Raw genomic sequence first — 23,846 nt, 5'->3', positions numbered from 1 at the left:
TTCGAGTATTGCGTGTTCTATGTACTATTTCCCTAAAGATAAATTCTGATAAGGTTAGTCCTTCCTACCATATGATAACATTGGAGTGTGTGTGCATTGCGTGTGTGTATGTTTAAAGAGGCAATTACTGCCCTTTGGTTAAAAAAAAAAAAATCAGCCCAGCTATGGTGATGGTTTCACGGATATATACATTATAAATATGTCAAAATGTGCCAAATTGTACACTTTAAGCATTTAAACAGTTGAAATTTGATGCCAGAACAAACACACACAGGAGCGGCCAAACTCAATTACTTACGGTCTGAGAATTTTTCTTTAAAGAGAAAAACCAACCAACCTTAGCATCTTATGGATCTTCCTCAAGAAAACACTGAATTGGCCATCTAAGGAATATGAACCTCAATTTCCAAATTACAGGTTTTAGCAAATCTCCATGACCTTAATTAATTGAACCACTGGAAGAATGATCCAGAGTCAGAAGAATTTTGATTCTTTGTGTCACTGAGAACCAGGTACTGGTAATAAAGAAGGACAGAGTGAAGGGAATTTTTCCTATGTTTTCCCAAAGCATTGATTCCACTTTAACACCCTAACAAGCCTCTGACTTTGCCCGAATGTTCTAAAGGGGCGTTCTTCCATGGCAAGTTTCTGGGGCTGGCAGGTGGGTGGCCTTCTCCTGACCTAGCCTTGGGGCTTCCAGACCTTCACTGTCTACGGGCTTTATTTAAAAGTCCTCACCGGGGGTGCCTGGGTGGCTCGGTTGGTTGAGTGCCTGACTCTTGGTTTCAGCTCAGGTCATAATCTCAGGGTCGTGGGAGCGAGCCCCATGTGGGGCTCCATGCTAGGCATGGAGCCTGCTTAAGATTCTCTCTCTTCCTTTCCCTCTGCCCCTCCCCCACCCCTCTTTCTCTCTAAAAAAAATATAAAATAAATAGCTGTTGAACACCTACAAAGCTCCAGGCTGGAGCAGCAGTGGCAGGAGACACAAAGAGCCCCCCATCCAGCCAATTTGCTGCTCCCTCATTCACAGTAAGCCTTCTCAGCCTCACCAAACCCTCCAACCCCAAGACTCAGTTTCTCCAAGTGTGATCGCTGGACTACCTCCATGGAATCACCTGGGGTAGAGGTAAAAACGTGGTACCTGGGCTCTGCCCCGGGAAATGGAGTTAGAAATTCAAGGCCAACCAGTCCCTATGTGTAGCTGAAATATGTCATCTCTTTTTGATATTTTAATAAGGTTCCCTAAACTAATATCTTTATATTAAAAATTCAAATAATATCAAGTAAATAAAATAAGATGAAACACTGCCTTTATTCCCACTCAATCCTGTTCCTCTCCTTGGAGTTAAGAATCTGGGCTCCAGGGATGTCTGGGTGGCTCAGTTGGTGAAGCGTCTGCCTTTGGTTCGGATCATGATCCCAGGGTCCTGGGATTGAGCCCCCACCCCACCCCCCTGCATCAGGCTCCCTGCTTACTCCTCCCCCTGCTTGTGTGCTCTCTCTCTCCCTCTCTCTCTCTGACGAATAAATAAATAAATCTTAAAAAAAAAAAGAATCTGGGCTTCCATTTTACTTACATTTACAAACAGAGTCTTCTTTACACAAATGGAATCACTTGGAATTAACTAGTCACAAGACAGTTCTCTCACTGTGTTGTTCCTTTACTTCCCTCTGCCTTTTACTGGACTTTCAAGGATCTTATATCTTTTCCCTCCCTTAGTGATTTGAAAATTATATATTTTATTTCTACTTATCTGATGTTGCACTTATGTCTTGACGAAGATATTTAAGCATTTTTTTCTATCATCAATGTTGAGAATTAATCAGCGTCCATAAAATCCATAATCAAACAGGATAAGGCTCTTATCAAAATTTTGTTCCCGTCTCCCTTTCTAAAAGCATGTTAAATGGAACATTTCAAATACAGACAAGAGTAGACCAAAGAGGATGAGCTCCTCTGTAAACCTAATCAGCTTAACCACGAGGAGTATGTACCCACCTGTGACCAATTTTATTTCATCTGTGTCCCATCCACTTGCTTTTCTCATATTATTTTAAAGCATATCCTAGGTGTCATATTATTTCATCTGTAAAATTTTCAATATCTATTTCAAAAGGCACAAAGACTCCTTTTTTATTTATAATATCAGTATCACACCTAAGAATCTATCGATAATGTCATCAAAAATCAAGTAAACATTCAAAATTCCAATTGCCCCTTAAATGTCAGGTTTTTTTTAATTGCTTGGTTGAGCTGGAATTCACACATTGCAATTGGTTGATGCATTTACACTGTCTTTTAATCTATAGGTTTCCTTTCCACCTTTTTTTCCTTATGTTTAATTTGTTGTAAAAAAAAAAAAAAAAAGATACTTTGTGCCATAGTTTCCTGAGTCTGAATTTTGCTGACTGGATCCCACGGGTGCTGTTTAACAAGCTCTTCTGTTTTCTATATTGAGAGTTGGATCCACAGACTTGATCAGACTCAGGATGGATATTTTTGGTAAGAACGCTTGCTGGATGGTGGTGCGTACTTCCATCAGGAGGCACATCATGTCTGGTTGTCTTTCTTTTTGCGATGTTAATAGCTAACGATGCATCTATATTCAAAATTATGATATTCAAAATCTACTCTTCTTTCTTCATTTATTAGCTGGGATACTTCTGTAAAAGTAAATGTCTCCTTGTGCACTAATCCTTTACCTGGTGGTACCGTTAGTAAAGAGAAGGCAAGCTCCATGCTTAATTCTTTCATTTTATTTACAGCTTTCAGAATAATGGCTCGGTTCCCCAGCATCTTCCAATGTGATCAATTAGATTTACTTTCATTGTCATTGCTGGCTTAATATTATTACACGCTCATCCATTTGCACGTTTGATGTATTTCCATTCACTGCAATCATCATCCTCAGCGATGCTCCTATTTTCCCCTCTTCGGCCAGGTGGAACCTCTTCAGGTCTGCTCCTGAGCACTGGCTGGATTCAGACATCACGCCACATCATCACGTTTGGGGGGTCAGTCTCTGGTAAATGTACAAGTCGAAAACCCACTCGGAATGGTTTTACCCTGTCATAAGATTTTATGTGTACAGATCTCAGAGAATGGAATGCTTCTCAACCTGGCAAGAGAACTACACGAGTGGGGAGAAGATGACACTCCTCTGCAGAGAGCACACATCCTTGATGAACATTCTATGTAAATCTGCCGTCCACCTCCTTTTAGGCACTGATGCTTCGTCCAATCCAGGCAAAAACTGCTGGTGGTGAACTTGGTGGCCACACAGTCATCCTCCGGGATCCGTTCTTTCACCCACCACTTAGAATCTCTGCTGTGAGACTTTATTACCTATTTTCTCCAAACCCTTTCTTACTTAGTTCATCCGATTACAATAAAACGTACAGGTTTAATTGTGAGGTTTGGTTTTGACAAATGCACACACCGTGTATCTATCACCTCTGACAAGAAGTGAAGTATTTCTATCTCCAAGAAAGTTTTCATGCCTCTTTTGAGTCAATCCTGCCCGCCCTTTGTTTTCTGTCACTGTTCTGTTTTCTCTCACTGTAGATTGGATTTGTTTTGGACTTCCCTTGAATGGAATCATACAGATACACTCTTCAGGGTCTGGCATCTTACTCACTACACGATGTTTTTGAGGCTTATTCTACTGTTGTATTAGTTCATTCACTTCTAATGCTGAGTAACACACTCCAATTTGTTGATCTTTTCACCAATTAATGGGCATTTGGGTCCGTTTCCAGTATTTGCCTCTAAATGAAGCAACTGTAAACATTCATGTATAAGTCTTCTGTGTTCATTTCTTCTGGGCTGGGATTGCATTGTATCGTATTGTAAATAGATGTTTAACATTATGAGAAACAACCAAACAGATTAGCAAAAGAATCATACCATTTTACGCTCCTACTCACAATGCACGAGCATTTCCAATCGATCCACATCCTCACCAACACTGGATATTATCAATCTTCTGAATTCCAGCCATTGCAATGGATGTGACGTGATCTCTTGTGATTATAATTTGCATTTCCCTAATGACTAATGACATGGAACATATTTTTATGCATTTATTGGCTAATCTTTTATCTTCTTTTGTGAGATGTCTGTTGAAGTCTTCTGTTCTTTTGTTATTGGTTTCTTTCTTTTTTTTTTTTTTAAAGATTTTATTTATTTATTTGACAGAGAGAGACAGCCAGCGAGAGAGGGAACACAGGCAGGGGGAGTGGGAGAGGAAGAAGCAGGCTCCCAGCAGAGGAGCCTGATGTGGGGCTCGATCCCAGGACTCTGGGATCACGCCCTGAGCCGAAGGCAGACGCTTAACGACCAAGCCACCCAGACGCCCCTTTATTTTTTTTTATCATAGATTTGTAGGGATCTTTCTATATTCTGGGTACGAGTCCTTCATCATTTATTTGAGTATCATGAATATTTTCTCCTAACCCTTGGCTTGCCGTTTCATTTCCTTAGAATTTGTTTTTAATTTTATTTCTCACTTCATTTCTACATCGCAGGGTCTTCCTTCAGTTGCCAACCCGAGCTCAAAATAGAACACACCATTTATTGAGGACTTAGCGTAGACCCTGTACTGTGCTAAGCGCCCTTTTGCCGTTGACCCCCCTGCTACTCACCGCAGTAGGGGAAGTAATAACATCCACCGCACTGAGTCAGCGGGGAACCCGAAGTTGAGCAGCCTCCCAGTATCACCCAGCCAGTAAGGGGCAGGCAGGCTTTAAGGCAGTGGTGTTCAACACTGGCTGCGCACTGAGTTACCTGAGTGGGGGAGGGGCAGAAATGACTGATGCCTAGGCCCCAACCTCAGGGATCCTGATTTCGTGGGCCTGGGGAGGAGCTCAGGCATGGGTTTTTTTTTTTTTTTAAAACCTCCCCAAGTGCCTCTAATGTTCAGAACCTCTGATTTCAAATGTGCTCTGTGTTCCCTGCTGCCATCCAGAGCTTGGCTCCTGAAGCTTGGCCTGCCCACTGGTGCAAAAAGAGTTAAGTGACAGGGCTTCCCGGGGGGCCATCTTTCCACAGCATTTATGGGCTGTGCAAAGAGAAAGCACGCCTGGCTGAAGCAGTTCTCACTGTGCAGACTGGAGAGGATTTGGGTTTTAATTTAAGGAGCTCTTTAAAAACTGTTTTCTCCTCCACCCCCTCCGCCCCAGGAGGCAGCCTATCCAGACATCAGCTCACAAAACCGGGTCCAATTTTGGAGGCTGCAGCAATCTGGGGAACCTTCCAAGGTGTCCTCATTGACAGGCCGTCACAAGTCGGAAATGACGACTGCAGAGGGGTTTCAGTGTTGCATGCAAATCGCCTCTCTCACTGACAGTTTTCAACCTGCTGTCATTTAATGAGGCTTCCCGCTCTCCGCTCTCCGAGGAAAGCTGGGACCAAGTGGGGGAGGGTACCGCTTTCCTTTGCAGCATCCTACTCATGCTGCTATGGCTTTCCGAAGCCGAGCTGGGGTTCCTGAAAAGCCAGCATCGTTGTCAAGTGGGAAAGGAGAGCGAGCCAGGAAGAGCTAGGCTTCTCTAAAATAAGATCCATCTTGGGTTTTCTCCCTGTGAGGTTTAGAGCTCACAGCAACAAGCCCAGAAAATCCCAATTTGTTCTGCAATCAGAACCTCAGTGTCACTCAGTGGAGGGTAAGTAAGAGGAGAAACTTAATGTAATACTTGTGTAGAGCTTTGAAAATTACCGTCATCACTTGGGTGTCAAAAATACACAGAGTGTGCAACACAATATTGGATATTTTTTCCTGGCCCACAAGCTTTCACAGAGAGAATATGAAAGACTTGCTGAAGGGAAACACGATGATCCCTCTCAGGACAGAGTCTCTCCCCAGAAAGCTCAGGGGCCATGTTCTGCAAAACAGGAACACTGAAGTTTCAGCAGTGGAGACGAGGGTCACCATTTCAGGTGGTGGCTGATGCCTAGAAAACAGTGGTTTTGTGAGTTGTTTTTAATTTTATTTCTCACTTCATTTCTACATCGCAGTGTAGGTTTGAAAACAGTGGTTTTCAAAGTGTGGTCCCAGCATCGACATCACTGGGGAACAACCTGGTAGAAATGCAGATTCCTGGGTCCCGTCCCAGACCTACTGCGCCAGAAACTCTGGGGCTGGAGCCCGGTGATGGGTGTTTTACTGAGCCCTCCAGGGATTCTGACGTTCCTCAGTTTGAGCCTAGACTCTCAGGAATCATTCTTGGAAACTTGAGCCCCACTGAATTACAGGCAGGAGGCAGGTGAGAAAGGGCCCGCTTCATGCCCCTGTCAGCATTTCCTCCCTGGTGTCGGTGGGAGTGAAGGCGAGGACTCCGCCCAGACGCAGAAGGAGGGTGACTGAGGAGCAGAGGGGCATCTTTTCTGCCTTCCTACAGCTACTGCAGGCAGCTCGGGCCCCCTTCCTGCAGACTTCCCTTGTGGCAGGGGGATACATTCCAGTGCAGTAACAAAGCTGCTCCACCAGTAGGGTCCCACCTTCTGTTTCAGCGGCACAAGGTCTGCAAACATATCTGGAAGGTTCCGTGAAGGGTTGGAGTTAGGGACACGGGATGGTGGGAAGGAGGAACAGTTTTGCCAACCCATAGAAAAAGGGGCTTCCTCTGGCCAACCCAGTGCCAGCTGGGTATCAGCCCTAATTAGTTGTTGTATACAACCTGCCCAACTGTACATGCTGGGCCTGCTCAGGAAATGGGAGCTTTACCAAGCAGGAACCTCATTCTTAGAAAAGTTAAGAAGGAGGATGCCAGGGTTGGGGAGGAGGTGGTTGAAAGGGAAGATGAGACCAGGAATAGGGTGGTTTAAGGGTACCGGGGATTTGTTTAAAACGGTGAGACACGCAGACACGGAAATGACGGTCATGAAGGAAGAAGCTTGTTGTACTCACAGTTAGACACAGCAGGCACGGCCTGCCGCGCAGGGGGCTGCAGCCAGAAGCACTGGAGTTGGTCAGGCGGCGGAGGGAAGAGAAAACAGGAACAGGCGGAGCCTTTATTGTGGTTTCCTCAAGTAGGAAGAGGTGAGGCCGGTGAGCAGACTTAGAATTGGCTAGTTTGAATCATTTCAGCGGGCCCTGGGGCACAGGGCTGTCCCCCGTTGTCTGGTTGGTGGCAGGTGATCATGGCAGGTGGGTAGTGGCCCGGAGTGTGGACTCTGGATTGGTTGGATTGTCTGTGAAGGCACACTTTCAGTGAGTTAGCTGTTTGCTATCTTTGGGAATTGGGAGGGACATCCCTCCAGAGTCAAAACATGAGATTACGGAAAATAAAAGGGGTGGTTCATGCACAGCGAAGATAAGTAAGATCCTGAAAGCTTGCCTACTGAACTGAGCTACCACTCGGCTCCCGATCGTCCGTGCTGGTATCGTCCGCACAGCAGCCCCAGCTACACGTGGCGACCGCGCATGAAATGGGGCCAGTGCAACTTAAGTGCATTTTACATTTTTATTAAATTTTAATCAATATAAGTATTAAAAACTGAAGCCGTATGAGATACTCTTCCATTAAACTGACTTTGAGTGTAAAATAACTCAATTATTTTTATATTGATTTCATGTTAAAATTATAATGTTTTGGATACATTGGGTTCAATAAAATGTACTGTTAAAATTCATTCCACCTGTGTCTTTTTATTTTTTTATTTTATTTTTTTAAAAGATTTTATTTATTTATTTGACAGAGAGACAGCCAGCGAGAGAGGGAACACAAGCAGGGGGAGTGGGAGAGGAAGAAGCAGGTTCATAATGGAAGAGCCTGATGTGGGGCTCGATCCCATAACGCCGGGATCACGCCGAGCGGAAGGCAGACGCTTAACCGCTGTGCCACCCAGGCGCCCCCACCTGTGTCTTTTTAAATGTGGCTGTTAGGAAATTTACAATTACAGATGTGCTCGGCATTGCACTTCTGTTGGTCAGTGCTGGCCCGTACACTTAGCAGTGACCGGAAGTAAAGTCCTAAATAGCAGTAAGAGCCCGGGCTGCCCTGAGAGGCGGGTGCTAACAAGGTAAACACGGAGCGCGCCCTCCTCTTATTGGAGGGTGCCACTCTTCTTACTAGGGACTGGCACACGCTCATCAGGATCTAGGAGAAAGTGGTGGGGTAGCCGGAGATGTTGACATGGCTGAAAAAAAATTCATGCCCAAGCAATTTCTTGAGAGGGAGAAAATGACCTTAGTGCCTGCAGCCCAGCGACAGCCATAAGGCCCAGAAGCAATGTGCCATATTTCCCGGCTGCCGCAGTCCATGAGGACTGCCAAAGTCCTCCCAAGACCCTCAGCTCCTCTTTCCTGCTCTGCACTGACCGCTCCCTGGATGGCCAAGTCTGGTGGAGACAAGTAACAGCAAAGAAGGGTAGTGGAGGGACCAGATGAAGGATTCCAAATGGCCTAGTGCCCACTGTGCTGACTGCCCTCTCCCAAGCAGCCCTCTACCCTTGGTGTTCTTGTGTGGGTGCCAGCCCTGGGAGGCGTGCATGACTCACAGACATCTTCAAGGTTAGAATTTTTGGGCATTGTGGTTAGAAATTAGTACAAGAGGTTTCTTGGCATTGGATGGATCCAGGAGCCCTGGCCCTGTGTCAGCGGCAGGAAAGCTTCTCAGCTAATGGGGGTGGGGGAGGGTGTTGGTTGGACGGTGGGGGTATAAGGGGCCAAGGCTCCCTGGTTCAAGGACAGAAGCAAAGGTGCCACCAGGCTCACTAATGGGAACTCAGGCAGTCTGGGCAGCAGGGGTGGGGCCATGTATAAAAGGGTAAACTGGCATAGCTCCAGAGGACGAGGTACCACGGCTGGCAGCCATCTGCACCCACACATTTTTGTCAAGGGGACAGGAGCACTGGTTGCCATACACATGTCAGCTGAAGTCCTGGGTCACATCCTCTAGTGAGCTGGGGCATGGGACCCCTTAGTGGAGGGCTCTCTTAAGATAGGAAAGAGAACACTCTACATGGTCCAGAAGGACTGTTTTGAAAAAGGAACAACTTTCTCTTCCTATTGATGGAAGCAATCCAAATCATTTGGTCCAACAATTATATTTTTGTGCCTAATATGTGCCAGGCACTGCTGTACAAGGCACTTGAGTTCCCTCCCTGCCCTCAAGTAACTTAGAAGCAGATGAGGTTACTGATTAAAGTGCAAGGGTTGTGGGGCACCTGGCTGGCTGAGTCGGTGGAGCATGTGACTCTTGGTCTCAGGGTCATGCATTCAAGCCCCATGTTGGGCATAGAGCTGACTTAAGAAACAGAATAGGGCTGCCTGGCTGACTCCGTTAGAAAGAATATGCAACTCTTGATCTCAGGGTTGTGAGTTTGAGCCCTACGTTGGCTATAGAGATTACTAAAAAAATAAAATAAACTTTAAGAAGGAAGGGAGGGAGGAAGGGGCTCTTCAGAGAAGGCCTCCTTGAGGAATGTAACTGTTAGCAACCTAAGGAGGGGCTGAGGGCAGAGGACGGTTTTTCTAGCTGAGAAATTTGCATGCAGAAAGGCCTAGAGGCAAGAGAGAGCCTGGCCTGCCATGGATTCAACACATTCAGCTCTGATGTATGGATTTATTAGCCACACTAGTGCCAAATATGTTTTGGGCATAATTGTACCATCTTGACCTGCCCCAGAGGTTACAAAGACATTAACATGCGATAGTTGTCATTCACTTGGTCACAGAGCATTCATGGGGCATCCACAGTGTATCAGGCATAGGATTTCATTGTTAGAAGGCAGAGAACAGCCAGGGCACCCAAGGGATGTTGGGACTATAGATGCAGAACCGGGCGGAGTTGGAGAGCTGTGGGAAGGACAGGGAATTGAGGGAGAGGGTGTTCACTTCTGAAGTGGGTTTGTGGCCTTCGTACCTTGAAAGCATGAAGTAGAAAGCAAAAGGCCTCTGGCACACAACCCCAAGAGCCTGAAGGAGGAGGAAAATCGTAGTGCCTCTCCCTTCCTTGCTTCCTACATTTCACCATTTGTCATGGGCTGGGAGTCTCCTTCCACATTGTTTCATATCTTGACCCCATCTCCACTCCCAGCTCAGGGTCCCATTAATACCTGCCTAGACCAAAACCACAGCCTAAACCAGGGGTGCTTATTAAAATACAAGGATCAGAAGAGACTGAAAAGTATAACCTTGGCCCTGAAAACAGATTGGTTAGTGTGATCACTGGCCAGCATTGACAGAGTGCGTGCTCAGTGTGATGAGAAAAATGGTGTCTGTGGCTTTTAGTGTGTGAGCTACGTCAGAGTAACAGGAGCAAGGAGAGCAAGTGAAGGTCAGGGTATCTGTTGGTGTTATGGAAAAAATAAGCAATAGGTTAATGGAGAAATCATGGTTTTCTAAGTGATTTACAATAGCAACAAAACCATACCCAGTTGTAAGACTAACAACAAATATGCAAAGATATTTGTGGGTAAATTCCATCCAATTTATCCAATTTGAAGCAACTCGCCTACAGAGTTTTTCTTAGAACCTAAGAAACTGATTCTAAAATTCATATGGAAAGAAAAGTTGCAAGAATAATCAAGGTTACTGAGAAAATGTTACCTTTAATCTACTAAATACTAAATAGTATTAAAAACTATAATAATTAAAACAAAGGTGGGAATAGGGGTTAATGTTATGTGTTCCAATAATGTTTAAATGATAAAACTAGCAAAAATGGGAGTTAAAGTGGGGAGTAAAATAAGCATAGTGACAGTCTCATGTGAAACAGCTGGGAACAAAGGACATCATTTATAGTAATGTAAGCTTAAGTATTTTTAGTATAAAAAGGTAAAAACAAAGAAATGTAGTACTAATTGGGTGTTGGAGAAGAGAGGGTCAGCAGGGCAAGGAAGACACAAGCTAATTTAATTGTTATTCATAGTAGGGAACCAAAAAGAAGGAACTAAGGGTATTACATAAAGATGTACATGCAAAGGGAACCACCAAAGCAAGAAATGGAAGCCTTCCTAACCACAAAGAGAACCACAACCACAACAAAAATGAACAAAGAAAGCAGACCATGTAATGAAATGAACATATACACAAATATGCATACACACACATAAACATTCATATAAGCATTAAACATGAAGTAATATAAAATAACTGAGACAAAGCAGATCTCTCATATCGAAACATGGACATGGGCTCAAGTGACCATTCGAAGCAACACACAACTCTATCCTGTGGCAAAAGTTGTACCTGAAACAATGCGAATGATGAAAATTATATATAAAGAGGTGGGTGAAAATATAGCAGCCACATCTCAGTGGAAACTATGGAGAAGGCAGCACCAAGGACCCACTTCTCCACGGAGACATCAGAAACTTAAGCAAAAAATTTTAAAATCAACTTTGTTAACTCCGGAAAGCAAAGATTTACAGGATCCAAGCAAACCTTATATCAAGAAAAAGGTAACCTAAAATTGGTAGAAAAGATTTGTGGTACTTTCATTTGCCCTTGTCTCACCCACCTCCGTGGGATATCTACAGACTTGAAGATGGTATGTCATGTTCCCAGTGCAAACCGTACTTGCAAAGAATTGTGTTTGTCTAGTCTAACCTGTCTGAAGGACTGACACAAGGAGCTTTGTTTTTGTTTTGCCTAACTTGTAACTTGCTCAGGGTGGAAAAGTTGTGGACATTTCTTGAAAATATCATAAGGCAAATTGATTACCTGTATCAAGGTGGGGCAAATGACTATGGCTGAAGTATACAATACAGGGCCAAAATCCGAGGTGGAAAAGCTCAGGAGAGAGTTTCTTTGGGAAAGTAAGGGCATTCAAAAGGACACTTGCATACTGGGAATTTAGAAAGTCACGTGCATGTCCAGGGCAGAACACATACCAGAAAAGACCTGAGAAGACTTTAAGCTTTTGTCTCTGGCTGATCTCTTGGTTAACACAAAGAAGAAGTGAAGGCTTAAAGCAGAGATGTAAATGGTCTGGCTAAACGTTTAGGAAATGTTCCAACACAGAGCATATTGCAAAAACTGGGAGATATTAGATTTTTTTCTTTTATTTGTTCTTTCTCTCCTCTTTCTGCTTTGGTTTGTTTTTCTTTGGGGGTTGGGGGTAGGGCTCCTGGCATTCAAGGAGATCTCTGTTAAAACACAAGATAAAGAAACAGACTTCAGAGACCATACACGACTAAGAATACGGACTTCCCAAAAATAGTTTAGAAAAGTCACCAAACAGCCTATGCCAAGCAAGAAATACATACTTCAACGAGAGCAAAAAAAAAATCTGACTTCCAGAGTTACCACATTATAAAATTCAAAGTGTAGCTTTCAACAAACAATGATGAAGCATGTAAAGGAACAAGAAAATATATTCCACTCATAGAATTAACAGAAACTACCCCTGAGGAGGTAAAGACATTGTACTTACTAGACAAAAACTTAAATTTAACTGTCTTTAAAAAAAATTTTTTTTCAACTGTCTTAAATATACTCAAATTGCTAAAGGAAATCACAGGCAAAGAGCTAAGGAAACTAGGACAACAATATATGAACAAAAAGATAATATCAATAAAGAGATAAATATTATAAAAAGGAGCCAAACAGAAGTTCTGGGGCTAAAAGTGCAGTAAGTAAAGTGAAGAACTCACTAGAAGGCTTCAATCGTAGATTTGAGCAGGCAGAAGAAAGAATCAACAAACTTTCAGATAAGCCCATTGAAATTATTCGGCCTGAAAAGCAGAAAGAAAAAAGAATAAAAATAAATAAATAGAGCCTAAGAGATATTGGGTACCATAAAGTATGCCAACATGCACTTAATGGGAATTGCAGGAGAGGAGAGAGAGAAAGGAGCAGAAAGAATATTTGGAGAAATAATGGCTGAAAACTTACCAAATTTGATAAAAGATACAAATCTACACACTTAAGAAGCTCAATGAAGTAAATGAAGGATACATGCAAAAAGATCCATTACAAGAAACATCATAGTCAAGTTGTCAAAAGGCAAACTCAAAGAGGGAATCTTGAGAATGGAAAGAGAAAAGTGACTTCTCACATACAAGGAATACTCAGTAAGTCAATAGCAGATGTTTCACCAGAATGTGTAGAGGCCAGAAGAAAAAAAAATGTCAATGAAAACTTCCATATCTGATACAATTGTCCTTTGAAGATGGAGAAATGAAGACATTTCCAGATAAACAAAAGCTACAGGAATTTGTTGCTGGCAGACCTGCCCTACAAGAAATGCTAAAGGGAGCCCTTCTACGCTGAAATGAAAAGACACTGGACAGTAACTCAAAGCCACACAAAGAAAACAAAAACTTCAGGTACCTACATGGGAAAATATAAAAGCTAGCCCTCTGTGTTTTTGTTTGTAGTCTCTTTTTTTGTTTCCTACATAATGTAAAAGACAAATGTATAAAACAATAATTACAAGTCTATCTTAACGGCACACCACATATAAAGATGTCATTTATGGCAACAAGGCGGGGGGAGGTTGGAGCTTATAGGAGCAGAGTTTTTATATGCGGTTAGACCTAAGTTGGTACCAATTCAAACTAGACTGTTATAAATTTAGGGTGTTAATTGTAGCCCCCATGGCAAACACTAGGACAATATTCAAAAATATATACACAAAAAATAAATGAAAAGGGAATCAAAATGGTATGCTACAAAAAATCAGTTATACACATAAGTCAGTAATGGAAAAAATGGAGGGAAAAAAGGTGTAAGACATACAGAAAACAAACACAAAAAATGGTGTAGGTTAGGCCTTGCAGATTAGTAACCACTTTTCTTTTTATTATGTTCAGTTAGCCACTGTGTAGTACGTCATTAGTTTTTGATGTAGTGTTCAATGATTCATCAGTTACTATAACACCCAGTGCTCATCACAGCATGTGTCCTCCTTAACACCCATCACCCTTTTACCCGCTTTTACCCCTTTAACCCCCTCCCCTCAGCCCTCTGAAACCCTCATTTATTTCCCGGAGTCCACAGTCTCTCATGGTTCATCTCCCTCTCTGATTTCTCTCCCTTCAGATTTCCCTCCCTTCCCCTATATATTAGTAACTACTTTAAATGTAAATAGATTAAGCTCTCCAATTGTTAGAAGGTGAAGAAACGTCGGTAATGTATCCTCCAGACCGAGAAGACACTTTTATACTGAAATTTGAAGCAAGCCTCTCCATACCACTTGCACAGTTTTGTTCAGGGTAACTCACTGCCAGGGATGGTCTGGAGGGCAGATGCTCCAGGCAGTACTACACAGCAAGCCCTTGCCCATTTCCTGCAGCTGTTCTTCACCCCCTACTCTCTGCTTCCTTCTGTGGACCTTAATCCACAGCTTTCATGGAGCAAGGGGCATGGTGGTGACGTCCCAGGGCAGTTACCTAAAGGGGCACCATCTGTGCACAGCGGGGAGGACAAGATGGAGGGACAGAGATGAAGTCAGTTTGGCAGCACTCGTATACTAATCAAAAGGCAGAGATTGGCAGAGTGCTTAAAAACAAATAATCCACTATATGCTATTTACCAAAGACTCACTTTAGATCCAAAGACACAAACTGGTTGAAAGCGAAAGGAAAAAGAAATATTTCAGCAAATGGTCACCAAAGGGAGCTGGCTGAATATATCAGAAATATCTGAAAAATATCAGATAATATCAGGGAAAAAATGGACTTTAAGTCTAACACTCTTATAAGAAATAAAGGTGAATATTATATACAGATAAGAGGATCAATTCATTAAGAAAATATCACATTACAAACATATGCACCAAACAAGAGCACCCCAAAATGTATGAAATGAACATTGATAGAATTTATGGGAGAAATAGTCAGCTTCACAATAATAGTTGGAGACTTCAAACCCACTTTCAATAACAGAGCATCTAGACAGAGTAAGGCAATAGAGGAGGACTGTAACAGTCTATAAACCAACTAGACTTAACAGACAGCTGTGGAACACTACACCCAGCAACAGCAGAACACACATGTTTCTCAAATGCACAAGGAACATTCATCATAATAGACCATATGTTAAACCACAAAACACATTTTAATAAATTTAAAAGAGTGAAATTATACGAAGTGTCTTCTCTAACCACAATTGAGTGAAAGTAGAAATCAATAACAGAAGGGAAAGTGAAAAATTAACAAATACTTTGAAATTGAAACACACTTTTGAACAATCGATGGGTCAAAAAAGCAATCACCAGAGAGTTTAGAAAATACTTGTGATTAATGAAAATGAGAATTGTCATTTCATTTCATTATTTCATTTCATTTCATTCAAAACTTATGCGTATAATGAAAGCAGTGCTCAGAGGAAAATTTATATCAGTAAATGTCTACATTAAAAAAGAATAAAGATCTCAAATCAATAACCTAACTTGGCACCTTAATAAACTAGGAAACGAAGACCAAACTAGGGGCGCCTGGGTGGCTCAGTAGGGTAAGTGGCTGCCTTTGGCTCAGGGGTCCTGGAATTGAGCCCCACATCCAGCTCCGTGCTCGATGGGCAGCCTGCTTGGGCTCTCTTGCACATGCTCTCTCTCTCAAATAAATAAATAAATAAATAAATAAATAAATAAATAAATAAATAAAATATTTAAAAAGGGAAAATCAATCAACATAATAAACAACATTAATAAAATTACAGAAAAAAACCCCAATATATGATCATCTCAGTTGACACAGAAAAGGCATTTGACAAAAGCCAACACCTTTTCATGATAGAAACACTTGGAAAGCTAGGAGTAAGAGGGAACTTCATCAATATCATAAAGGGCATTTATGGAAAACCTACAGCTAACACCACACTCAATGCTAAAAGTCTGAAAGCTTTTCCTTTAAGATCAGGAACAAGACAAGGATGCCCACTTTCACCACTGTAATTCAGCATTGCACTAGAAGTTCCAGCCAGAGTAATCAGGTAAGGAAAAGGAATACAAGTCATCTTAATTGGAGAGGAAGTAAAACTATCTCTGTTCACAGAAGACATGATCCTAAATGTAGAAAATCTGAAAGAATCTACAAAAATGACTACTAGAGCTAATAAATATATTCAGCAAAGTTGCAGAATCCAAAATCAACATGCAAAATGAGTTGTATTTCTATACATCAGCAATGAACAACCCATAAAGGAAATTAAGAGAATTCCTCTTATCACAGCATCCTAAAGAATAAAATACCTGGGAAGAAATTTAACCAAGAAAGTGAAAGACTTGAATACTGAAAACTACAAAACATTGTGAAAGAAGGTAAACACCTAAATAAATGGAAAGACAATCCATGTTCATGGACTGGAAAACTTAATGTTGTTAGGATTGTAATACTATCCACAAAAATATCCAGTTTGAGTGCATTCTTACAAAAAATTCCATCAGTGCTTTGCAGATTTGGAAATGTCAATCCTCAAATCCATACGGAATTGTAAGGGCCCCAAATAGCCAAAACAGTCTTGAAAAAGAAAAAGAAAATTGGAAAACTCATTTCCCAATTTCAAAACACATTGCAAAGCGATGGTGATAAAGACATTCTGGCAGTCGTACAAAGGTATATCTATCTATAGATAGATAGATCAGTGGAATAGAAGTGAAAATGCAGAAATTAACCCATACATCTACGGCCAGCTGATTTCCACAAGAGTGCCAAGACCACTCACCAGGGAAACAAGAGTCTTTTCAATGAATGGGGCAGGGACAACTGGATATCATGTACAAAAGAGTAAAGTTTGGCCTGAACTCACAGCTTATATAAAAACTCAAAATGGATCAATGATTTAAGTAAGTATAAGAGCTCAAAACCGAAAACTCTTATAAAAACACACAGGAGTAAGTCTTCATGAATTTTTAGATAATACTAAAAGTCCAGGTAACGAAAGAAAAAAAAATAAAGATAAATTGGACTTTGTCAAAATTAAAAGCTTTGTGCATCAAAGAACATTATCAAGAAAATGAAAAGATAAGCTATAGCATTGGAGAAAATATTTGCAAGTCCCATAAGGGTTTACTAACCAAAATATATTAAGACCCTTGAAATTCAACACGAAAAGGCAAACAACCTAATTTAAGAATGAGTAAAGGACTTGAATAGACGTTTCTCCAGAGAAGACATACACATGGCCGACAAGCGCACAAAGATGTTTAGTTTCCTTAGTCATTAGGGAAATGCAAAATCAAAACAATGAGATACCATTTCACAAAAACTAGGGTGGGTATCATTTTTTTAAAAAAAGGAATATAAAGTGTTGGTGAGGATGTGGAGAAATTGGAACTCTTGTACTCAAAAAGTTCAACACAGGATTATCCTTTGATGCAGCAGTTCCACTCCTAGCCATATACTAAAAAACACTGAAAATAGGTACTTAAACCTATACAGGTACATACATGTTCATCACAGTGTTATTCACGTAAGTCCAGAGATGGAGGGGAAAAACCCAAAATAAGCACAATGACAAATTAATGGATAAGTAAATTGTGGTATATACATACAATGCCATATTATGCAGACATAAAGGAACAAAGTACTAGGTATATACTAGAAGTAGATAACTTTAAAAAGATTATGCTAGAGGATGCCTGGGTGGCTCAGTTGGTTAAGCGTCAGCTTTCTGCTCAGGTCAAGATCCTGGGGTCCTGGGGTGGAGCCCCTCATCAGGCACCTGCTCAGTGGGGAGCCTGCTTCTAGCTCTCCCTCTGCCTCTCCCCCTGCCGCTCCCCCCTGCTTATGCTCTTGCTCATGCTCTCTCTCTCAAATGAATTTAAAAACCCTCAAAACAAAAAAGCATTATGTTGAGTGAAAGAAGCCAGGCACAAAAGGTTATATACGGTTTCATTTATATAAAATATCCAGAATAGGAAAACCATAGAGACAGAAAACAGACTGATGGTTGCCAGGGGCTGGAGGGAGAAGGAAATGGATGAGTAACTGCTTAATGGCCTAGAGGTTTCTTTTAGGGGTGTTGAAATGGATCTGCTGCGATTTTTGTCAATATTCTTTTCCAATAGAAAAATTGGTGAAGGGACATAAAAGATACCCCTAAATATTTGAGAAGATACTCGATCTCTTTCATTATAAGATAATTCTAAGCTAAACCTACACTGAGATGCTATTTTTCACCTTTCAGATTGACAAAAATCCCAAAGTTTAAAAACACACTCTATTGGGGGGACACCTGGGTGGCACAGCTGGTTGAGCATCCAACTTTTGGTTTTGGCTCAGGTCGTGATCTCAGGGTCATGAGATCGAGTCCAGAGTTGGGCTCTGCCTTCAGGGTGCAGTCCACTTAAGAGTCTCTCTCTCCCTCTGCTCCTCCCTCCCAAGCTGCACATGTGTGCTCTCTCCCTCTCTCTGTAAAATAAATAAATCAATCTTCAAAACAAAGCAAAACACTGTATTGTAAGACTGGGTGGGAATGGACCCTCAAGTATTACTGGTGAGAGTGCAAAATCCTACAACCTCCATTCTGCTAATACATCCCTTTTCTTAGGTGTACTTTTACAAGAAAAAAAAGTTGCAAACTTATGTAGTTTGCTCCATTTTGTGTAAGAAAGAAGGAAGATAAGAATATGAGTGGTTTTGTTTGTTTGTTTCCTTGTATTTGCATTGAGGACCCCTGGAAGAACAAACCAGAAACTAATACATGTGGAAATACAGTTAACTGTAGAGGTGAATTAGGGAGTGGGAGACTTCTTAGGGCAATGTTTTAATTGCTGAATCCCTGCACCTCTACACTGGTATATGGTAGGTCTTTAATGAATATTGAATGAATGAATGAATGAATGAATGAATGAATGAATGAATGATGTTATATATGGCCTTAAAGAGCAGAGCTTGGACCAATGGTTTGGGAACTAGATGAAGATTCTAGCTCAGCATCAGGAAGATTTTCTTTTCTCTTTTTTTTTCTTTTTCTTTCCTTTTCTCTTTTCTTTTCTTTTCTTTTCCTTTTTTCTTTTCTTTTCCTTTTTTTTCTTTTCTCTTCTCTTCTCTTTTTTCTTTTCTTCCTTCTCTTTTNAGCTCAGCATCAGGAAGATTTTCTTTTCTCTTTTTTTTTCTTTTTCTTTCCTTTTCTCTTTTCTTTTCTTTTTTTTTCTTTTCCTTTTTTCTTTTCTTTTCCTTTTTTTCCTTTTCTCTTCTCTTCTCTTTTTTCTTTTCTTCCTTCTCTTTCCTTCCTTTTTTAAAGTAGGCTCTACACCCAGCATGGGGCTCAAACTTACGACTCTAAGATCAAGAGCTGAATGCTCTACCCACTGAACCAGCCAGGAGCCCCAGGAAGATCTTTCTAATAAAGCAGTCAGAGTGGAAATAGGCTGCATTGGGAGGTGAAAGAACACAAGGGATCACTTAGTATTAGTACACCAGGTCCTAAAGCTGGGTATAAGTAAGAATTTTGAGTGGGGTGGGGGCAGAATTTAAAACCAGATTGCCAGGACTTGTAGAATGAATCAGAATCCCTGGAGGTATAGCCCACAAGTTTGTTTTTAAAGCTTCTCAAGAAATCCTGCTGTAATCAGACAAGCACCAACGGTTCACTTATTTATTCAGGAACTACGTACTGAGCCCTTACTACATTCCAGGCTGCTGTGAAGTGATGAGGATAGAGCCAAGGATAAGACAGGCATTGTTTCAGCTCTAATGAGACTGACAGTCTAGAAGGAGGAGACACAGGCAACAAATAAATGGACGAATACACCAGACAATTCAGGTAGTAATACATGCTGTGATGAAGATGAAATAGGGTGAAGGGATAGTGAGTTTAGCTACAGAATGTAACAGGTGGTTGGGGCATGCCCCCTAAGGAGTTACTTCAGCTGGGAACTATGAAGAAGGAGCTATAGTCATGTGACTATGTGAACAAAGAGTGCTCTAGACAGAGGGAGAGGAGCGCAAAGGCTCTGTGACCACTGGAGAGGACCCAGATTAATCGGATCTAAGAGGTAGGTAGGGAGCAGGTCAGAAAGGGCCATGTAGACCAGGGGAGGAAGCTGGATTTTTATTTTAAGAGTAATGTGAAGCCCTGGAGTTTGGGAACCATGTTAGGGAGATTTAAACAATCCAGGAGTTGGAAGCAAGACCGAGGTCAACTGATTTCAGTTCCCAACCTCCTCCATTGGTACAGGTATGTGTTTTTTTCCCAGAGGGCCAAGATTCTTAACATTTTATATCCCCAACAGCGACCCCATTCAGTCAATGGTTGCTGAATAAGATGATAAATTCAGATATTCTGAAAAATCAGTAAATAAAATCAAAAGAAGACACCTTGTCCAGATTTCCACACGATCTCTATGGATTTCTTGAGTGCCATAAGTAGGAGCTCACTACCCCAGGAATTTACCACTTTCTAGTGAAACTGCTGTTTTGAAAGTTATATCTAATTTAAATACATGCAAATAATTATCTTTAATCCAATAAAATTAGGCCAAATTAGTGAATACATGCAAAACTTCCGAAAAGGTGTCTTGCAATTTTAAAAAACTTGTGTAATTTATTTTATTTTTTAAATATATTTTATTTATTTATTTGAGAGAGAGAGCACAGGACAGGAGCAGGGGGGGAAGGGCAGAGGGAGAGAGAGAAGCAGACTTCCCACTGAGGGGGGAGCCTGATGCCGGGCTCCATCCGAGAACCCCTATGACCTGAGCCGAAGGCAGACGCTTAACAGCCTGAGCCACCCAGGTGTCCCCAAAACTTGTGTAATGTAATGAACTTTTACTTATCTGCAATAATCTTAAGTATTACCTTAAAGGTAAATGGACATTTAGAATACTAATTCCAGGGGCGCCTGGGTGGCTCAGTCATTAAGTGTCTGCCTTCAGCTCAGGGCATGATCCTGGCGTTCTGGGATCGAGCCCCACATCAGACTCCTCTGCTGAGAGCCTGCTTCTTCCTCTCCCACTCCCCCTGCTTGTGTTCCCTCTCTTGCTAGCTGTCTCTCTCTCTGTCAAATAAAATAAATAAATAAATAAATAAAATCTTTAAAATAAAATAAAATATTAATTCCAAAGCATGCCCTTTTTAAGGGTCCCTAACCTAAACAATGTGTATGATAAAACGGTTAAATGTTCGTTAGTAACATGGCCATTTAACACTTTCAAACTTAGAACTAAGAGCTGAAAACCACCAAAACAAGCATTTGTTGGACCAAGGTCCCGAATGTTCAGAAGTACACAGGAACTGGCCAACTTGTAGGGTCAGTCCCAGGTGGGGCACCACCTAGTTGTGGATAGGCTTCTTCACCAGTCTGGGTCCTGGTTTCTTCACATGTAAGATAAAAGAGTTGGACAAGATCACGAGTAGGGCTTTTTAGTGATAAAAAAATCTCTGCAATATATTCCTTAAGACAAAATGGAAAAAGGTAAAGCCCTTGAAACAAAGGTTGTACATCATTCATGAACACAGAAACAAATTTCACTTGTGGTATATTGCAAGTTGGGGAGAACAGCACTTTCTAAAGCAGCCAGGACAGAATGGCTTACAGGTGAAAAATTAAGCCCAAGGCGAGCCACCTCTGGAGGAGAATGGGGGTCAAAGATCAACAGTTGGGTATGAGTGATATTTGCATTTTTGGGCAAACATCTGCTGTGGCTTTGGTGTGAGCAAGCAACCTCCCTCCAAAATAGCTTAAGTGGGAAGCTTTAATAATTCATTACATTCCTGGAAGTGTGCTGAAATCGGATTTTTTGATAAAAATATACCCAGAAAGCATAATGCGTAAGGAAACATTGATTAGTCACAAAACCAGATCTGAGTCTTGCAGTAATCATTGATGAAGAAATATTTCTAGCTCACAAACACAACGACGAAACCAGCAGCTATCCAGTCTGTTCCCAGATTTTCTTATACTTGAGCATGACTGCTAACTCTGTATAAATATAAGTAGAAAAATAGCTTTTGGGAGACTTAAATCAAAGCCTATTTTCTGCCACTGCCCACCTACAACCATCTGCTAGTCTATGGATTAAAGAAGATGACAGCAACCCTCTAAGGATGCTTCATAAAGAAAACCAGTTTCAGAAGCCATAGGTTAATCATTTTAAGCATAATTAAACTATTTTAGACTTCAAGTCTGTTTGCCTAATAAGTCCAAGAGAAATGAAACTATATTTAGTGATCGCCATGGTTCCATTTAAAACAACCATAAAAAGAATAAAAAATAAGAAGGAAATCTCTTGCTTCTGTTTGATGGCACTGTTATTCATTCACTGATTTGTTCAACAAATATTTCAACAACTACCATGTACCAGGCTCTGTGCCAAGTGCAGGAGATAAAACAGAGAGCAAGTCCCCCCTAATCATGAGGCTCATGAGGCAGGTGAAGGGACTAGTAAACAGACAAATAATATAATTAAAAATATTTCCTTCATATCATTCATAGATAAGGAACTGGGACAGAGGACACCAGAGGATGTCTAAAGAATCTCTCTCTGAGGAGGGGACCCTCCAAGCCTAAAAGATGAGAAGAAGCTAATAGGCAGAGAGGAGTAGTCTAGATAGGATGTCCATGTACAAAGGCACAGAGGCAGAAAATCATTTGTTAAAGTCAGGATTGGATCTACCAGTGGGGGCTTGAGTGTGGTGTGTTGAAAAAGTAATACGACATGAGTTTGGAGAAGAAGACAGAACAAGACACAGAAGATCTTAGAATCATGGTAGGTATTTGGATTTTTACTGTGTAGAGAGCAAAATGGAGTCTCTCATGTCAAGCAGGGGCCTGGGTCAAGCAATGATGCCAGCAGTTCTGGTACCACCGCTAGGAGATCTCCCCAGGACTGACATCAGCTGACGCCCAGAACTGATAAGGAGCAGAAGCAGAGGAGGCCAGCAGAGTCCCCAAAACTGACGAAATCCCTTTATAAAGGGAAGGATTTGGGCAGCAAACTCTCAGACTTTTAGGACCTGACTCCTCTATGTGTGACCACATAAAAAAGACAACTGCCGCGGAAGGCTCTGCCAGATGGATCTCCGAACAGAACTGAGATCCTTCGCTGCTGGAACAGCAGAAGCAGTGAGTGCCCACAGCCCACCCGGACCAGCCCGAGGCCTTACCTCAGCTGCGCGCCCACAGACCGACTTCGCGTTTCGTTCATGCACTTCCTGCACCCTCTGTTGTCTTGTTTGTTGTGTGGCTTGTCTTCTGTCCTGCCCTGTGTGCTGTGGAAGAAGCCAAGTTTAATCCCATGGTGAATGGTCGTCGAGTGTGGAATCCTGAACCTGCTTTCTCATTGTGGTTTAACTTTGCTCTATGACTGAATAAAGCTGACATTGTGGAAAGACACAGCTCCTGCGTGTGCCTTCCTAGCGTGCTCATGACAAACTGTAATGGGAAGCAATGGGAAGCTTTTAGAAGACAACTGAGATAATCTGATTTTTGAAGAATCGTATTTGCTCTGAGTGAACTGATTGGAAATGAGCAAGAATGGAAGTGGGGAGAAGGAATAAAGCTGCTGCAGGGCAAGAGATGGCAATCTTAACGAGAGAAAAATGGATGGATGCCATCTATGTTGTGGAGCTCATGTCAAAAGACTTGTGGATGGATTCGAACAGGGGTGGGATGAGGAAAGGGAGGAATCGAAATGGTTAGGTGCATGGAAGTGCCATAGCTGAGATGGTGGAGCCTGGGGTGTGTGGAGGTGGCCTGGAGAGGTGGTGGTAGCTGACGCAGGAGTATGCAGGCAAGACATGTTTGGGCATGTCTGTGAGCCTTTCAAGCGCGGTGTCAACAAAGGCTTGGATATAGAAGAGTGGAATTCAGAGCAGAGTTCTGTGCTAAAGATTAAAATTTTAAAGTCACTGGGATAAAAATAGTATTCAATCCATGACAGAAAGGAGTACAGAGAAGCAAAGAGGTCCCGGGAAAGAGAAGCTCCAATGCCATGTAAATGTTACGCAA

At 41.8% G+C, this 23,846-nt stretch overlaps 1 long non-coding RNA gene across 1 annotated transcript; it reads right to left on the bottom strand.

Moving 5' to 3' along the window:
- Positions 1–5,973: 5,973 nt before the first annotated feature.
- LOC117801074 lies at positions 5,974–23,150 on the bottom strand. The gene is made up of 3 exons (XR_004623462.1): positions 23,003–23,150; positions 6,909–7,192; positions 5,974–6,534 (listed from the first exon to the last, which is right to left on the bottom strand). It is a non-coding gene; the product is annotated as an uncharacterized LOC117801074 (long non-coding RNA).
- Between the last annotated feature and the right edge of the window lie 696 nt (positions 23,151–23,846).

Source organism: Ailuropoda melanoleuca, chromosome 2, assembly GCF_002007445.2.
Source record: "Ailuropoda melanoleuca isolate Jingjing chromosome 2, ASM200744v2, whole genome shotgun sequence".
Taxonomy (NCBI): domain Eukaryota; kingdom Metazoa; phylum Chordata; class Mammalia; order Carnivora; family Ursidae; genus Ailuropoda; species Ailuropoda melanoleuca.
This window is presented reverse-complemented; position numbering and strand designations above follow the sequence as displayed.